Genomic DNA, 18,258 nt, shown 5'->3' on the forward strand with positions numbered 1-18,258 from the left:
TCCAGAAAAACATCTATTTGTGCTTTATTGACTATGCCAAAGCCTTGGACTGTGTGGATCACAATAAACTGGAAAATTCTGAAAGAAATGGGAATACCAGACCACCTGACCTGTCTCTTGAGAAACCTGTATGAAGGTCAAGAAGCAACAGTTAGAACTGGACATGGAACAACAGACTGCTTCCAAATAGGGAAAGCAGTATATCAAGGCTGTATATTGTCACCCTGCTTATTTAACTTATATGCAGAGTACATCATGAGAAACTCTGGGCTGGAAGAAACACAAGCTGGAATCAAGATTGCCGGGAGAAATATCAATCACCTCAGCTATGCAGATGACACCACCCTTATGGCAGAAAGTGAAGAGGAGCTAAAAAGCCTCTTGATGAAAGTGAAAGAGGAGAGTGAAAAAGTTGGCTTAAAGCTCAACGTTCAGAAAACTAAGATCATGGCATCTGGTCCCATCACTTCATGAGAAATAGATGGGGAAACAGTGGCAGACTTTATTTTTCTGGGCTCCAAAATCACTGCTGATGGTGATTGCAGCCATGAAATTAAAAGACGCTTACTCCTTGGAAGGAAAGTTATGACCAACCTAGATAGCATATTAGAAAGCAGAGACATTACTTTGCCAACAAAGGTCCATCTAGTCAAGGCTATGGTTTTTCCAGTAGTCATGTGTGGATGTGAGAGTTGGACTGTGAAGAAAGCTCAGCACTGCAGAATTGATGCTTTTGAACTGTGGTGTTGGAGAAGACTCTTGAGAGTCCCTTGGACTGCAAGGAGATCCAACCAGTCCATCCTAAAGGAGATCAGTCCTGGATGTTCATTGGAAGGACTGATGTTGAAGCTGAAACTCCAATACTTTGGCCCCCTCATGCAAAGAGTTGACTCATTGGAAAAGACCGTGATGCTGGGAAGGATTGGGGGCAGGAGGCGAAGGGGACGACAGAGGATGAGATGGCTGGATGGCATCACCAACTCGATGGACATGAGTTTGGGTAAACTCCGGGAGCTGGTGATGGACAGGGAGGCCTGGCGTGCTGCAGCCCATGGGGTCACAAAGAGTTGAACACGACTGAGCGACCGAACTGAACTTTCACTTATAGTCTTCAGTTCCAGCTGATTGTGTTTATCATATATTTTTTCTTCTTTTGTTTGCCCTTTTTTTTTTTTTTTGGTAAGTGAGGAGGAAGAAACTCTTTTCTCCAGTATATCTCTGAATATTTTGGTTACCAATGTAACCAATGGGCTTCCCTGGTGGCTCAGTGGTAAAGAATCTGCCTTCAATGCAGAAGCTGCAGGAGATGCAGGTTCAATCCCTGGGTCAACAACATCCCTTGCAGGAGGGTATGGCAACCCACTCCAGTATTCTTGCCTGGAGAATCCCATGGATAGAGGAGCCTGGTGGGCTACTATACATGGAGTCTCAAAGAGTCAGACATAAGTGAAGCAACTTAGCTCACAATATATCTCTCTTGAATTGGATATCACTACAGAGCATGATTAAAACATTCAGAGGAGCTCCCATAACTTGGATGAGATGGTAGTTATTTATTTTCTAACTTGTTGAAAAATTTATACATTTACACTCTCATGAAACAACTTATTTCCTGATTTTTGTCCTCGATACTGTGTACTTTTGACAGTTCTTTCCTATTGCTGACAGATGTTTTTTCCCCTTTTAGAAGCAACAGAGGCACACATTTCTGTCTGCGTTTTCACTTTTGCTCTGCTTGTGGTAGAATTTCTCTCTTATCATACAAAATGTAGTTACCAATCAATGTTTACCAAGCACTTACCAATCTCTACATGCTCATTACTACAGTCAAGTCTGATGATTGGAAAATGAGGACAAGGAAAAGCAAGAGATAACATCTTAGGTTGTTGGAGTTGAGTTAACATGGACAAAAGCACTGAAAATAAGTGAGATCTTGCTATTCTTGTTATTGTTATTATCTGATGCGTTCGTTTCCTAGGGCTCCTGTGACACATTTATCCCAAACTTGGTGACTTCCAAAGAACAGAAATATCCCCTCTTAGTTCTGGAAGCCAGACATCCAAAATCAAAGTGTCAGTGGGGCTGGTTCTCCTGGAAACTCTGGGTGAGAATCTGTCCCCATCTCTCTCTCCTGGCTTCCGGGGGCAGCTGATGACCCTCAGCTTGTTCTTCCCTCCAACCTCTGCCTCTGTTTTCACATTGCTGTCTTCTCTCTCTCTCCTTTTCCCTTAGCGTCTTCTCCACTGATAAGGACACTTGTGTTGGATTTAGGGCCTGTTCAGGTCAACCAGGATGTTCTCACCTCAAGATCTTTAACTTTATTACATCCCTACAGAGCCTTTCTTTTTCAAATAAGACACATTGGTAAGTCCTGAGTAGATATGCCTTTGGGGAGCCATCATTCAACTTGTTACATTTGGCCATTTGGCGTGTAGTATTTTTCCTTGAATTTTCTTTGTTTTTTCAAGGTTCCTAGAAATCTCCCTCAAGGACAAGAAACATTTTATGTCTCTCATGTTCCCTAGAGCCCAGCTGAAGCCTCTACCCTGTCAAGTCCTCTTTTTGTGTTTTTTTTCAAGATTTTTTGATGTGGACCAGTTTAAAAGCCTTTATGGAATGTTACAGGATTGCTTCTGTTTTTTGGTTTTTTTGGCCATGTGAAGCATGTGGGATCTTATGTCCCAGAGATCAAACCCTCACCGCTTGCACTGGGAAATGAAGTCTTAACCACCAGGCTACCAGAGAAGTCCCTGTAAAGCTCTTTCAATGTACAAGATGTATATGTATCTTATGAGGTATGAAAGGAATGGATGACAGAGGGAAAAAACCATGTGACAATATCTTTATAGTCTACTGATGACACTGACAAACAGGAAGAGTGGTTCAAGATAAAAGCTAAGCTAAGTGTACACAGAAAATCGCCTGACTCTCATCTAGGGGGACTTGGAAAGGCTTTCTGGGGGAGGAGGCATAGCAAGTGAAATCCAAAGACCCGCGTAGACAAGGAGGAAGAGTATTCCAGGCACACAAAACAGCACACGAGGATTGCCCACGCAAGCTCTCTGGGGCAGCAAAAGCGTTTGACGTGTCTGGAAGATACGGAGCGCAGGGTGGATGTATGATGCACCAGGTACTTCCTGCTGGCCCCCAAAACCTCATAAAACTCCCGTGGAGGAGTGGTAGTTGTGAAAGGAATTGGGGGTTAGTGAGGCTGGAGGCAAGGCTGGTCAGTTTCAGGTTGTTGGAGGAATCCAGATGAGTGATGGCAGCATCAGGTATGATCTAGACAGAGGGTGGAGGCATTGTGTTTCAGAATTATTAAAATGATGAACAGCTGTTCGTCACGGTGGCTGATTGGAGTGAAGCCATATGGAAAAGAGAGGATTCAAGGATGATTTTTGTTTTTATCCTTAAACACTTTCACTGTAGTATAGTTCATTTACAATGTTGTATTAGTTTCTGCTGTACAACAAAGTGAATCAGTTATCCATGTACATATATCCACTCTCTTTTTGAGTCTTTTCCCATATAGACCATTACAGAGTATTGAGTAGAGTTTCCTGTGCCGTGTACTAGGTCCTTGTTAGTTACCTGTTTTATGTATAAAAGATGAGTTTCAAATGTTTGGTTTGTCTCTAGTGGACAAGCAATGGTATTGTTAATGGCCACTGAAGACAGAGAAGGAGTAATATGAAACTTTCTGCCCATCTCCCTCCTCTGTACAAAGGAGGAAGTGATCCCTGCTCTCCCCATCTCACAGCATTACTAGGACCAAATAAAGTATTTAAAATGCTTTAAAAATTGTAAAGCAGTTTCCAAAATGGCTCTTTATGATTGGTTTACATTTTACCAAAAATTATAAAGAATATAACTATATGAAGGCAAATAAGATACATTTTTTAAATAGAAGGAATTAATCTTTTGAAAAGAAATGTGTATTACAATCTAGGCTCTGTTTCCCTCTCTCTGCTTTTCTATCCTGCATCCTGCCATGTACCCCCAAAATCTATCTATCATGCCATGTACCCCCAAAATTCTAAAGTCATTCTCTAAAGCCTGTTGTTCTTCAGTGACTTGCAACTTCACCACGTGATTGTCCCACCTCTGCCTGGGCACATGCATGCTGTCCCCACCTTCATGTGAACACACACAAGGAGTGAACTTAGTAACTCTTGGTTAAGGTCTTGGGCAGCATGTCCATCTTCTCATCAGCGAAATGGATATAATTTTATCTATCTCACAGACTTGAGGACCTAATGAAATTAAACACACACGACATATGTGTGAATTGTTACTTATTATACCTGGCAAAAAGTAAGAACTCAATTACTATGACTTTATTATTATTATTTTATAACATATACTCTGCAAACAGATCTCCTTGTATTTGGAAATCTTTGCTTCCTGCTCAGCAACCTTACAAATTACTGGAGACTCCTATGGACTCTGATTTCTGCATTTACACTTACCTGTGTCAACAGACCACCTGCTTTCCGCTACTCCCCCCTCCACTCACATCTTCCTGAATTTCCATAACATTTAGGGTCTGCCTCTATTGAACTGTTTCCTCCATGTTCACATTGTCTTTTTAAATAGACCCTAAATTTCATAAGTGGGTGTATCTAGTAGGGTGCCCAGAAGATATAAGAAAAAGGATGATTTGATAACAGACAAGTCCTTTCTTAGCATCTCTTCTTTGGGAGTCTTGTTCAAATTCTTATTTCCCAGTCCTCTTTCTGTCCATCAAAACTAATCTTCAAGTTCTAAAGGAAGAAAGAAAGTGGAAAAAATGAGGACTATGTAACTTGAAAACTTTGGTCTCAAAACAGGGATAATGTTGGTATTAGAACATTTTGATCTTCTTGATTTTCTTTCCTTCTCTGACAACTCAAAAATTGCAATAATAATTGCATTGTTCCCCTAAATGCCCTAGTTAGAACCAAAGCCAAGACGATTTTATCCAACTATTAGGAGAGAGCTGCAGGAAGAGCCTATGCGTTGTGCCTGCTTTCTTGATAAGAGTGCAGATCGTCTCACAGAGTGAAGATGAGCCTCAGGCTGCAGAAGCCTTGGCCGGACTGCACTAGACATTTCCGCAAAGTGCCTGGAGCAACACAGAACAGTTGCTTGCACTAAGGGGCTGCTTCAGATGGAAGTGTGTTTTTGTGGAGACTACTTAATTTCATTTTCTAATTCTATTCATGGAATCTGAAGGTTGTATGACTTGGGGAAAAGACTCCAGCATCCTTTTGAATGCACACTCTGGTGCTTTTAATGAGACAAAGTTACTTCATCTCTTCAAGCTCAGCTTTCTTCTTTGTCAAATGGCAATGAAAATATTTCCACCCAAAGAGAACATGTTACATCTCTCCTTGTAGGTATTTGGAGAGCAGTAATATTAAGACAACAATCTGTCTCCTGACTCTTTGCGCCATTGGAAGCTACACATAAATGTGTTGGCAACTTTTCCAACTTTCACCGAAGTATAATTTAAAAAAATTAAAACATGACTATCATGTCAAAGATTTATTTAACTCGTTAATGAGGGAACTAGCAGGATGTTAAAGCTGATTCAAAGAGAATTTGAAAATCTCATTATATATAGGCCCAGAAAAAATTACTGCTGGAATAAGTTTGCTAAATTTAGATATAAAACCTGTCTACTTCCTACAGGGCAATAAAACTGGTAAAATGGTAAAAATACAAATAATAAAAATGACCCTTTTGGCAATACCATTTCCAGTGTTCAGATATTGTTTGCGTTTGTATCAGAGAAAATCTAAAGTTAACATTTAACTTCAAAAATTACAATTCCTAATCAAGAGACATCATTAATCAAACATAGTTACCTTCTCCTAGAAAATTAAATGATCCTGGTGACAGATAATATTCCTCTGACATTGAAAGGACATGCAGTCATGATTTTATCTTGTTCTCAAGGTTTGAATGTATATCTTCATATCACCTATTTGTTTTCAATAGTTCCTATCATTCCCATTCTGGCTTGGTACCTTCGGTTATTTTTATTTTTTCACTTTTCTTTGTTCCTCTAAGCCCACCTGTTTGGCTCTTTTCCCATCAGTCATTTATTGACCAATTATATCTTCACTCTTTTCCAATTTTATTTTCTCCCTGAGCCATCATTTGAGTCTGCCTTTATCCTTATGCTAAAAGCTGACTTAAACTTAATTGGCTGTGCACAACTGGCTTCCTTTTAGTATTAGCTCTGGTAAGATTTGCTACTTCCTTCCCCATATCTCTGTGAGATAGAAGGAAAACAAGTTTCAAACAGCATTCTCCCATACATCTAAAATCTAAGGCAAGCAAGCCCAAAGTTCCATGAAGTCAATAAAATCCTGGTCCTCTGTGCTTTTGTCCACTCCCAAATCACCCTGAATGAAAAATTCACTTAAGGCAAAAATTCTATGGCATACTTTTTTTTCTGCCATTTTTCTTTTTAGAATGAAATGATCAAGAATCTTCTAAACCAGTGTCCTGGGACCAAATAGGAATTAAAGAGGGTAGAAGATATGCTAGATTTTAAAAAACTCTCTGTTCATGTAAGAATAAGGATATATCTGCCGTATTCTTGCCCATCCTTGTATCTGAAGACCATCATTTTCACCAAGGAAACTCGTGTCTAATGCCCATCATGCTGATTAACAAGACATTGAGATCACCAATGACAATCCGTTTTTATTATTCATTATGCTAATTAGCACACTTGTGGGTTGATCAGCGAGCAAGCCAGTGAACCCTTGTGCATGCCATCTCTGGTATGTGTAGTCTTCTGAATAAATGTCAACTACCTCTGGAGGGCTTCTCTTGTGTCTCAAATGGTAAAGAATTTGCCTGCAACTCAGGAAACCTGGGTTCAACCCCTGGGTCAGGAAGATCCCCTGGAGAAAGACTTGGCAACCCACTGCAGTATTCTTGCCTGGAGAGTTCCATGGTCAGAGTTGCCTGGCAGGCTATAAGGCCATGAAATCACAAAGAGAGGCACACGACTGAGCGACCAACTTTCACTTTCAGCTACTTCCAGAGAGTCCTCGCATCAGGAATGGTGTCACATTCATTTTTGTTACACAAGCTAGGCTGGAAGGAGTTTGGGATGTAAATATATGTCTTCACAATCTGGGTGACTTGTTTCTAAATGGAGATATCACACCCTGCACTCTCTGGGGAAGGAGGAGGGGGTGTGTGACAGTGCCCACAGTGGAGAAAGTTTCCTATCTCTAGACTCTGGAAGTTGGGGTCGTGGCAACACTTCCTTGAGGACCCAGGTCCCACTTACCCTGGATGTCAGGAATTGAGCGAGGGAGATTTGTGAGCCTGAACATCTTCCTGGAGGGTTGGGGTACCCCTATGGTAAGACCTCACTGCACAACCATTGCCAAGCCTACTGGCTCTTGGGAAAAGATGAGGAAGCAAAACATCCTGGCCTATTGTAAAGAAAGAATACCTTTTTTATATTGCTCGTTGCTTATGGGCACTAGTGTCTGTCAGAGCTTCCGGGAAAAACAGAGACCAACAGCAACTCTGGTTTAAATTCAACTGCAATTGTGTCAGGTTTTATATTATGATAAAATCTTGGCCTCCTTAGAAGGAGGTTAAATCCCTAGTTGATTCAAAGTGAATTTCATTTCTCCAAAGATGAGCAGAAGGAGACAAAAGCATGACCCATATTATTTTTCTCCTCAGAGTCCAAATGCTTGCTCTATTTTTTCCCTCTTTCCTCTATCTTAGGAAGTTTCCTCACAGCCAGCGGAGCAGAGGTGTGCTCTTGCTGCTTGGGGAGTAGAAAAATTCATGGTTTCCTTTGACACAAAAGGCCCTGGATTATTTCTGGCAGAGAGAGCAGCCTGGAGTGGTTCGTTGGGCGGTGCGCTTGCTGTGCCCCAACCAGAGCTTTTACCTATTTACGACGATATAATTCCATTTGCTTTTAGAGATGCACTTTATGCCTCCTCTGTCAGACTAACTCAGAAATGCATCAACCAGACAAGCTGTGTCACCCCTCTTGCCGTCTACACTGCAGCCAGGACACAGAGGCAGAGGGTGACTTCCGCTCTTCTTTGGGTAAACAATGGGGTTGCAATCGTTGCTGATATCCCCAAAGTTGGAGGTTATGAAGTTTTTGAATACAAGGCCATGGTCAGCATGAGAGGACTTACTTCCTAAAATTTAGAACACAGTTTAAATGATTGTTTCAGTAAATGTTCTAGAGTTAGAAAAATTTTTGCTGAGTGGTTGATCATGAACAGTATGGGTTTTGCTTACTAATCTTAGCCCAGGTTTCATCCTAGTTTATTCCACTTCTTTTTTCTCTTTATGTTTATTTCCTGAGTTCTAACATTTTTTGTGTAATTTTTAGGGATTTTACACATATACAAGTTACTTTAGTGCAAACACAACCCCCATGGACCCCCCTTCCACTCATAAATCATGATTTCCCATCCAGATTTGCTGATTCCATCCCTTTGCCTTCCTTTCCAGAAAGAACCATCCTCATGAATGTGATGTTTTTATTCTCATGCATACATGCATGCTAAGTTGCTTCAGTCGTGTCCGACTCTGTGCGACCCTATGGACAGCAGCCCACCAGGCTCCTCTGTCCACGGGATTCTCCAGGCAAGAATACTGGAATGGGTTGCCATTTCCTTCTCCAATTCTCATGCATATTTTTATATTTTTAATACACTTATACCCATAAATCATACATAGTTTTGGCAGGCATGTTTTAAAATTTTATATATACTCTATAGTTTTCTTTTGTCTGATTTTGCCGCAATCTATTTGTCCATTTTCTTAGGATGTTTCCAGTTTTTCACTGTCACATTGTCTTATCCATTTTTCCGCATAGAAAGATTCTTCAGAGGCTCAGACTACAATGGAATTGCTAAGTTTTTGGATATGAATATCTCCAACTTTACTAGATATTGCTGAATTGTTCTCCAAGGGAAAATGTGGTGTTCTTTATAGATTCTGGGTACTAAAACATTGTTGGTGATACACACAGCACATGCATTTTCCAGTCTGTGGCTTGACTTTTCCTTTTGTTCATGTGGCTTTTATTTCTTAGGTTTTTTAAACTTTTTATTGGAGTACAGTTGATTCACAGTGTTGTGTTAGTTTTGGGTGTACAGGAATGTGAATCAGTTGCGCATATACATACGTCCACCCTTTTTTAGATTCTTCTCCAATATAGGTTATTATACAATATTGAGTAGAGTCCTCTGTACTATGTAGTAGGTCCTTGCTAGTTATCCGATTCATATATAATAGTGTGTATATGTCAATTCCAATCTCCCAATTTATCCCTTCCCTGCCCCTGTTCATGTGGATTTTTAAAGTAATTTCAATTTTATATTTTCTTTTATATTTTTTGCCTATTGTACCTTATTCTAAAAATGCTTTCCTTTCACATGGTTGTCAGGATGTCACCTTCTTCCTTTCTCTGGTTCCTTTGTCTATGAGAGCAGACTGCATATGTGGCCCCGAGCACTGGCTTAGTCTCTGTTATTCTAGATACAAGATTTAGCACATGTTGATATTCTCAAAACGACTTAGTGAGCAAGGCAGATTTTACAGGAAGGACCAACAAGGAGTTCGTTGTCTATTCCACATTAGATAAGCAACCTCCTGTTAGCTATTTCTGTTCTCTCCCTTGACCTTACCAGCACTTTCTCTACCAGAATTAGTCCTGATTTTTTCCTCCCTTTGGGGAACAAAAATAACTCTTTGCTTCATTAAGAACTCCACCCTTTTTCACTATAAATCTTAGGTAACAGTTAACTTATAAATTTATAAGCAACAAGTGTGTAAAAGTATCATCTCAATTACAGTGGTTCTCTCAAGTACAGAAATTCTCATCATAATTTATTCATTTAGTTATTTAAATCATATTTAATAAGCACTAAGTGTCACACATTATCCAAGACACTGAGTGAACCAATGTCCCAGATGGAAAAGATCAAGGAGGGCAATCTGGGAAGGCTTCTCTGAGGAGGTGACATTTAAAGTAAGATGTGAAGAATAAGGAAGTAGCCATTTCAAAGTGGGAAAAACATCTAACAGGAGGTAAATGTCATGTGCAGAAGCCAAATGCAAGGAAAAAGAGCTTGGCATGTAGGGGGAACTAAAAGGATAACAATTCTCACTAAAAGGAAATGTCAAAGAAGGAAAAATGATGTGGAATGTGGATGGAGAGCAATATGGGTGAATTTATTTAGTGCCTTTGGGCTTTCACAAGGAAAGGCAACTTTGATTTGATGTGTGTTTTTCTTTAACAAAAGTTGCATTGGCTGTAGACTGGTGGTAACCGATGCAGAAGAAGGAAACTGATTAGGAAGCTGTTGCTGGGGTTCAGGCGGGGTGCAGTGATGACCAAGATTATTCTGTGAAAGAAGAGATGTAGAGAAATATCCCTTAGAGGCAGTGATGGCAAGATTTTGATAAATAAAGAGCGTACGGAATCAAAGATGATTTCTGGTATTGCAATGTGATGAAGCACGGGACACACACCGACATGGTGAGGATCACCCTGGCGGGCTTGAGGTAGGATGAGAATGGTGGCAGTCAAGAGTTTTGTCTTTTGCACATCACTTTTGGTGCCTACGGGGCATCCCCTGGTGACCTGTGGTATTCAGTCAGGTCTAGAACTCAGAGAAGACACGCATTTGGGAAAAACAGCTGGAAGAGAAAAACATTTTACACTTAATGGAGTGATAGATATATAGATAGGAGAGAGAAATGAAGGCAGATCTTGCTTTATATCCAGCCTGAACTTTAGAGTCCAGTGACTATAATCCATGGCCTTGAACTTCTGTGCCTGGATGGGGATTTTGAATGGACTGTCTCAGGAAGCCCAGGAAAAGGCCAAAGATGGCAACTCAGGATTTGGTCCCATTTACACAACTCATTATTCCTCGAGGGGTCTGTTGGTTTTTAGAATTTTCAGTTAAGTGCTTGAAACTATCAATGAACTTCTAAAGTAATAAAGTTTCACCTTGTAAAGGAAAATCTGGATTATATCATTGAAGGTTTATTGAGAGACTTGTCTCATACTATGTGTATGTCAATAGACAACAAAGCTGACCTACCTGTGTTTGAACAACATTAACAGTTCTAAAACTTTTACTGAGTTTCTGTTGATATTCTCAAAATTAGATGTGTTGATTACTTCTATATAATTGACAAGGAATCTGGCAGTTCAATAGATGGTGCTTACTTTTTCTTATTGCAGTTAAAAAGATGAATTGTTGAGCTTTTTTGACAGAGTCATCTCTATGGCCATTGAAAGATTTATTTACAGCTTATACTTAATTTTTTCCCCTCAATGCTGAGTCCAGTTATATTTACCTTCAGCTGCAGCTTGCAGACAAAATTCCAGATTCAGTCATCCTGTCTTATAGGTGACAAGTATACCTGTTAGTCAAAAAATATTGGGTGCCTACTGTGAACCATGGAGAAGGAAATAGCAACCCACTCCAGTATTCTTGTCTGGATAATCGCGTGGACAGAGGAGCCTAGCAGGCTGCAGTCCCTGGGGTTGCACGAGTCGGACATGACTTAGTGACTAAAGCACCACCACCATGCACCAGGTGCTGTGGTTCCCACACGAGTCACTAGAAAACTAGGTCATCATTCTTGAATCCACGAAACCTACAGTCTGGAAAAGAAACAGGCTTGTAATTACCTACATGTACTGCAAAATAGAATGGAAAAAATGGTTAGAATAGATTTTTAAAAAATATGCTGAGTCACTTTCAGGTAACAATATCTGCCTGACACGGGTTTATCTCTAAAAAAATGAACAAAAACTAGTAAAAACTAGCAACTAAACAAAAAATAGATCACCAGTAGAATGAAATAAGGAAAGGGAAAATAATCAAATGCCCTAGATTTCCCCAAGTGGCAGCAAGAAAAGAATTAAAATACTGTAGCGTGATATGGCATGTATCTGAACCACAGCTCCAGGATTTAAGGACCAATACTGGTGAGTAAATTATTCAGGGTAGGGTAATTGTTGAAAATGCAGTGTAACAACCTCAGTGTTTAATGCATTACGTGTTTCCTTCTTACTCATTACACATCACCATGGTTACCCCACTGAGGTGCTTCCAGGCTTTTTCCATCTATGGATCTTTCTTCCTCCAGGTCCTCAGGGTCCTCTCCACGAAGGAGAAGAAAGTTAGAAAATCGCAAATCACTTGTTATTGAGTCATCTCGGACGTGGCTGACTTGGTCAGAAGCGCTCTGAGACAGGCCCCTTAGCTGCAAGTGAGGCTGGGAGGTGCAGTCACTGTGCCCAGGAGGAAGGGGAGATTGGCAGCTGTAGCATTGCGACCACAGGGAGTCTACAGAAGCCCTAAAATCCCCATTCACCGTCCTCAATCTGCAGAGAAGTGAGACAAAAGACTTCTTCCTTTCTCTCTCTTTTGACTGGAGCAGTGGAAGAATTACATAAGAAATGAATAGTCGAGGAGGACCCACCCTGAGGGAGGAAAGGTTCCAGGCTCCCGCAGGGATGCAGAACACTCAGATCATCTGCCAAGGCCATAGGACACGCCACCACTACACCGGCATCCCAAACTCAGTTTAAACAGCCACCTGTCAAAATCCAGAGACGTTAGAGATCCCATCCAAGAAGGGCCGCTCCCAGCCTCAAGGGAGCCCCTCTGTTCTTCTCTTTCAGCTACTCCACTTGAGCTCCCTAGGAACACCAAAACAAAAGCAATAACAAAATTAAAAAGAAGCAACTGGCCAGGACTGGGAATACCCATTTGTTGTTTAGAGAGAAACAAATAGGTCCTAGTGGAAAGGAACTGAATTCTGGACAAGTGTTCCATGATAACCAGGAAATGAAAAAGAGAACTCCTCGGCAGCAGTAAATACACCGCAGAGGAGAAAACATCCAATGAAAAAGACAAAGAACCTAGTCTAGAAGAACACTGTGACTCAGGGAATAAAGGAAAATCCCATGTGTGTGCTTTATCCTATAGAAGATCATGGTAAGATGGAGAATTTAATTTAAAAAAAAATCAAAGGTGAAATCACAAGGTAACAGAGTGTGGTCAGAAGGTCAAGTGATCCTGGGTGTTGATAATCTCCTTGTGCCTTGAGAGGCACAGAGAAAGGCAGAAGAAGACAAAGACCGGACTGTATAGATGATAATCACCATGCTAATCTATGCAGTAGAAGGAATCGAGTGTTTCCTAAAACCTAAGGATGGAAATAAAGACAGGCTTCCAGTGGAGAGCAGAACCCAGGCTTAGGAAGCCCCCGGGCACTTGCTGTTTCTTGCTTCTGCTGTTGTGGTTGCTGGGCTGTAAAAATTCTCATTCTCCAAAGAGTCTTCACAGATTCTTAGTCCACATGGAAGAATATGTTTAATGTTATGCTTCTATAGTACACAGACTCTTTAGCTGACTCTCAATCACAATTCCAAATTCCCGGAACAGTCTGATGGACCCAGCTTATGTTATATGCATCCCCTTGGTTCAGTTGGTTCCAGAGAGGGATCGAGTCACAAAGCAACACTAGTCCACAGTCCTGCCTGGGAACTAGATGCCAGCACGGGGCCAAGTACTCCCATGGGGCATCTCACACCACCTTTGCATGGGAGACGGAGCACAAATGTTATTCTTTTAAGTGGGTGGTTACATCACAGCTCAGAGATTTTAAGTTCTTGTCCAGTGTGACACAGGTATCATGTTTCAGAACCAGGTTTCAAATCCAGGTGGCCAGCTCCAAAATTTGCTCTCAACCTTTATGTCAAATTACTAGTGCACACAGGAACCAGTTACCAAAGAACAGAGGATACTGCTCTATGGATTGGACAGATTCCCTTAAAAAAAAAAAAAAGTGCAATTTTCCTAACATTTCTTTCGGATACAGTCTTAGAAGTAGACTTATTGGGTTAGGGTTAGGATGTACTACACAGCGGTTCTCCTGAAAAGTTGCTCCCATTTGCATCTCACGAGAAGTGTATGAAAATATTCCTCTCATGACATGAATACTAACATTTTATTTCATCTTTGCCAATCGAGTAGCGGGGCTTTAATCTGACTGAGGGTAGCAGTAATCTTTACAGAAGAGGTTCATAAGAGCCAAGCAGACAGGTCAGAAGTCCATGGCCATGTGGAAAAGGCAGGAAGGGTCCTCTCTGGATGGCTGGAAAACAGAATGTAGAGGGCTGTATTGGGGAATGATTCCAGGGAAACATGAAAGTCATGGTGAAGTATTGTGATGTTATCATAAGCATTTTAGAAAGGAGTGATATTATTCAGTAGAAATACAGCAGTCTCAATAATCTCTGGGTGAGATAGTAATATTTGTCAATGACAGATACTTACCTTATACACGTATTTACATGGATACTTTCTTTTCTTCATCCCCTACTCCTCCTCTCCATGCAATCATTTTTAGACAAGTAACTGTTTTGTTCTTAAAATGCTAATGGGGTTCATATAGGATTCCTTGTATTCGAGTAAAAGCAGTTTACTAATGGCATGACAGGTGTGAGAGCTTTTCAGCTTTGAAATGCATCTGACTACCGATATTTGCATTCTATGAGAAACTTATGCTAATATAACACTCACACTCTGAGGAGAAGTTTAAATTGCAAATTTTGAAAAGCTTGAAGTCAGTAAATAATGTTTTGGGGAGAGGGGTAGCCATGCCACAGCAATATCAATTGTCCATTTGTTAAGTCCTGTCTGACTGTGACCACGTGGACTGCAGTGCGGCAAGCTTCCCTGTCCTTCACTGTCTCCTGAAATTTGCTCAGATTCGTGTCCATTGAGTCAGTGATGTCATGTAACCATCTCATCATCTGCTGCCCTCTTCTCCTTCTGCCAGCATCAGGGTCTTTCCCAGGGAGTGGGCTTTTTACATCAGGTGGCCAAAATATTGGAGCTTCACTTCAGCATCAGTCCTTCCAATGAATATTCAGGATTGATTTCCTTTAGGATTGACTGGTTGGATCTCCTTGCTGTCTAAGGGACTCTCCAGAGTCTTCTCCAACTGCACAGTTCAAAGCACCCAATTCTTCAGCCCTCAGCCTTCCTTATGGTCCAACTCTCACATCCATACATGACTACTGGAAAAACCATAGCTTTGACTAGACGGGCCTTTGTTGGCAAAGTGATGTCTCTGCTTTTTAATATGCTGTCTAGGTTGGTCATAACTTTTCTTTCAAGGATCAAGCATCTTAATTTCATGGCTGCAGTCACCTTCTGCAGTGATTTTGGAGCCCCTCAAAAATAAAATCTGTCACTGTTTCCACTCTCTCCCCATCTATTTGCCATGAAGTGATGGGACAGGATGCCATGATCTTTGTTTTCTGAATGTTGAGCTTTAAGCCAACTTTTTCACTCTCCTCTTTCACCCACATCAAGAGGCTCTTTAGCTCCTCTTCTCTTTCTGCCATAACGGTGTTTTCATCTGCATATCTGAGGTTATTGATATTTCTCCTGAAATCTTGATTCCAGCCTGTGCTTCATCCAGCTTGGCATTTCTCATGATGTACTCTGCATATAAGTTAAATAGGCAGGGTGGCAACATACAGCTTTGATGTACTCCTTTCCCAATTTTGAACCAGTCTCTTTCTATGTACGGTTCAAACTGTTTCTTCTAAGCCTGCATACAGATTTCTCAGGAGGCAGGTAAGGTGGTCTGGTATTCCCATCTCTAAGAATTTTCCACAGTTTTTTGTGATCCACACAGTCAAAGGCTTTAGCGTAGTCAATGAAGCAGAAGTAGATGTTTTCTGAAATTCTTTTGCTTTTTCTATGATCCAACAGATGTTGGCAATTTGATCTCTGTTTCTCTGCCTTTTCTAAATCCAACTTGAACATCTGGAAGTTCTCAGTTCATGTACTGTTGAAAGCTAGCTTGGAGAATTTTGAGCATTACTTTGCTAACATGTGAAATGCGTGCAATTGTGCAGTAGTTTGAACATTCTTTGGCATCACCTCTCTTTGGGACTGGAATGAAAACTGACCTTTTCTAGTCCTGTGGCCACTGCTGAGTTTTCCAAGTTTGCTGGCATATTGAGTGAAGCACTTTCACAGCATCATCTTTCAGGATTTGAAATAGCTCAACTGGAATTCCATCACCTCCACTGGCTTTGTTTGTAGTGATGCTTCATAAGGCCCACTTGACTTCACACTCCAAGATAAATGGCTCTAGGTGAGTGATCACATCATCATGATTATCTGGGTCATTAACATCTATTTTGTATAGTCCTTCTGTGTATTCTTGCCACCTCTTCTTAATATCGTCTGCTTCTGTTAGGTCTGTACCATTTCTGTCGTTTATTGTGCCCACTTTTGCCTGAAATATTCCCTTGGAATCTCTAATTTTTTGAAGAGTTCTCTAGGCTTTCTTATTCTATTGTTTTCCTCTATTTTGTTGCACTGGTCCCTTAGGAAGGCTTTCTTATCTCTCCTTGCTATTCTTTGAAACTCTGCATTCAAACGGGTGTATCTTTCCTTTTCTCCTTTGCCTTTCACTTCTCTTCTTTTCTCAAATATTTGTAAGACCTCCTCAGACAAACATTTTGACTTTTTGCATTTCTTTTTCTTGGGAATGGCTTTGATCACTGCCTCCTGTACAATGTTATAAACCTCTCTCCATAGTTCTTCAGGCACTCTATCAGATCTAATCATCTAATACCTGAAATCTATTTGTTACTTCCACTGTATAATCATACAGGTTTTTATTTAGATCATATCTGAATGGACTAGTGGTTTTCCCTACTTTCTTCAGTTTAAGTCTGAATTTGGCAATAAGAAGTTCGTGTTCTGACCCACAGTCAGCTTCCAGTCTTGTTTTTGACAGTATAGAGCTTCTCAGTCTTCAGCTGCAAAGAATATAATCAATCTGATCTCTGTATTGACCATATGATATCCGTGAAGAAGACTAAATGGAAGGAATGTATTTGCCAGGTTTGAACTCTCCTGAAGCTGGTATCACCTGTGATGCCTAGAACTGGAAAGAAATTCCACTCCTTGCTCACAAATTTTAGAAGGCATTAGAGTCACCTTGAGGCCTTCTAAAAGCAGAGTGCTGAGCCCACCCACAAAGCTTCTGACTCAAGAAGTTTGGGTATTGGCTGAGAATATGCATTTTAAAAAAATTCCCTGCTGATTCCTGTCCCAGGAATTATACTTTGAAAGCTATTTCTCTAGAAAAGTCCCAATAGTACACACACTTGTCAAAATGGGTGTAAGTGTAGACTGTGGACATGTTTTTTTTTATTTCCCCAAGGAATGAGAAGTCTCAGTGCCACAATGGGCACCCATTCCAGAGGGCCTGCACTGAGAATACAAGCCTCCAGAGTATTTGGCTTTGAAGGTCAGCAGGGCTTGCTTTCAGGAGAGCCAAAAGTTTCTGAGAAACAGAGACCCCATCCTAAAATGTGCACACGGACGCTTACCTGTTACAGGGTCCAGATCAGAAGCAATAATTTGAAAGCAGCCTGTGTCAGACCCACTTGCTGGTCTTGGAGAGCCTCATGGGGAGGCAGGACGCAACTGGGATTCATGTGGGAGACACAGATAGTGGCAGTCACTTCTGAAGTTCATTCCAACATGAGGATGATGGCGCTGGCAAGCATCATTGTGGAATCCCTAGTGTATTCGTACAAGGATCTGGCCCCAACCACCAGTGGGTCAGCACCAGAATGAGGACTCCCCAGCCCTTGCAACCAGTCATGCCAGGATCTGGCCGAATCCACCAAAAGCGAGCAGCCTCTGTGCTAGGTCGGGACTTGCAACCATGCCTGCCAGCATGCCCACAGTGGTCAGCACTGCCACAACACAAGGGTCCACACGGCCCACGTAGAGGGCACTCCAGAGCCTGTAGCTCCGGTGAACATAGGGACTTGTGCTTCTGGACCCCATAAGATACCTTCTACATAATACCATTTCTCCAAGAGTGGAAAATATAACTGACCTCCTGTTACATGGAAATAAAACAGAGAATCAAGCAAAGTAAGACAACAGGGAAATATTTTGAAAATGGACTAACAAGATAAAAATTCAAAAGAAGAGCTAAGTGAAGTGGAGATAAGCATTCTACCTAATAAAGAATTCAAAATGATAAAGGTGCTCAACAAACTTGGGAGAAGAATCAGTGATCACAGTGAGGATCTTAACAAAGACTTGGAAAATATAAAGAAGAACCAAACAGAGCTGAAGAATACAATAATGGAAATAAAAAACACACTAGAAGGAATCAACAGTAGTTTAG

The sequence above is a fragment of the Giraffa tippelskirchi genome, chromosome 13 (assembly GCF_054371585.1).
Source record: "Giraffa tippelskirchi isolate mGirTip1 chromosome 13, T2T-mGirTip1v1.2.pri, whole genome shotgun sequence".
Lineage (NCBI taxonomy): Eukaryota > Metazoa > Chordata > Mammalia > Artiodactyla > Giraffidae > Giraffa > Giraffa tippelskirchi.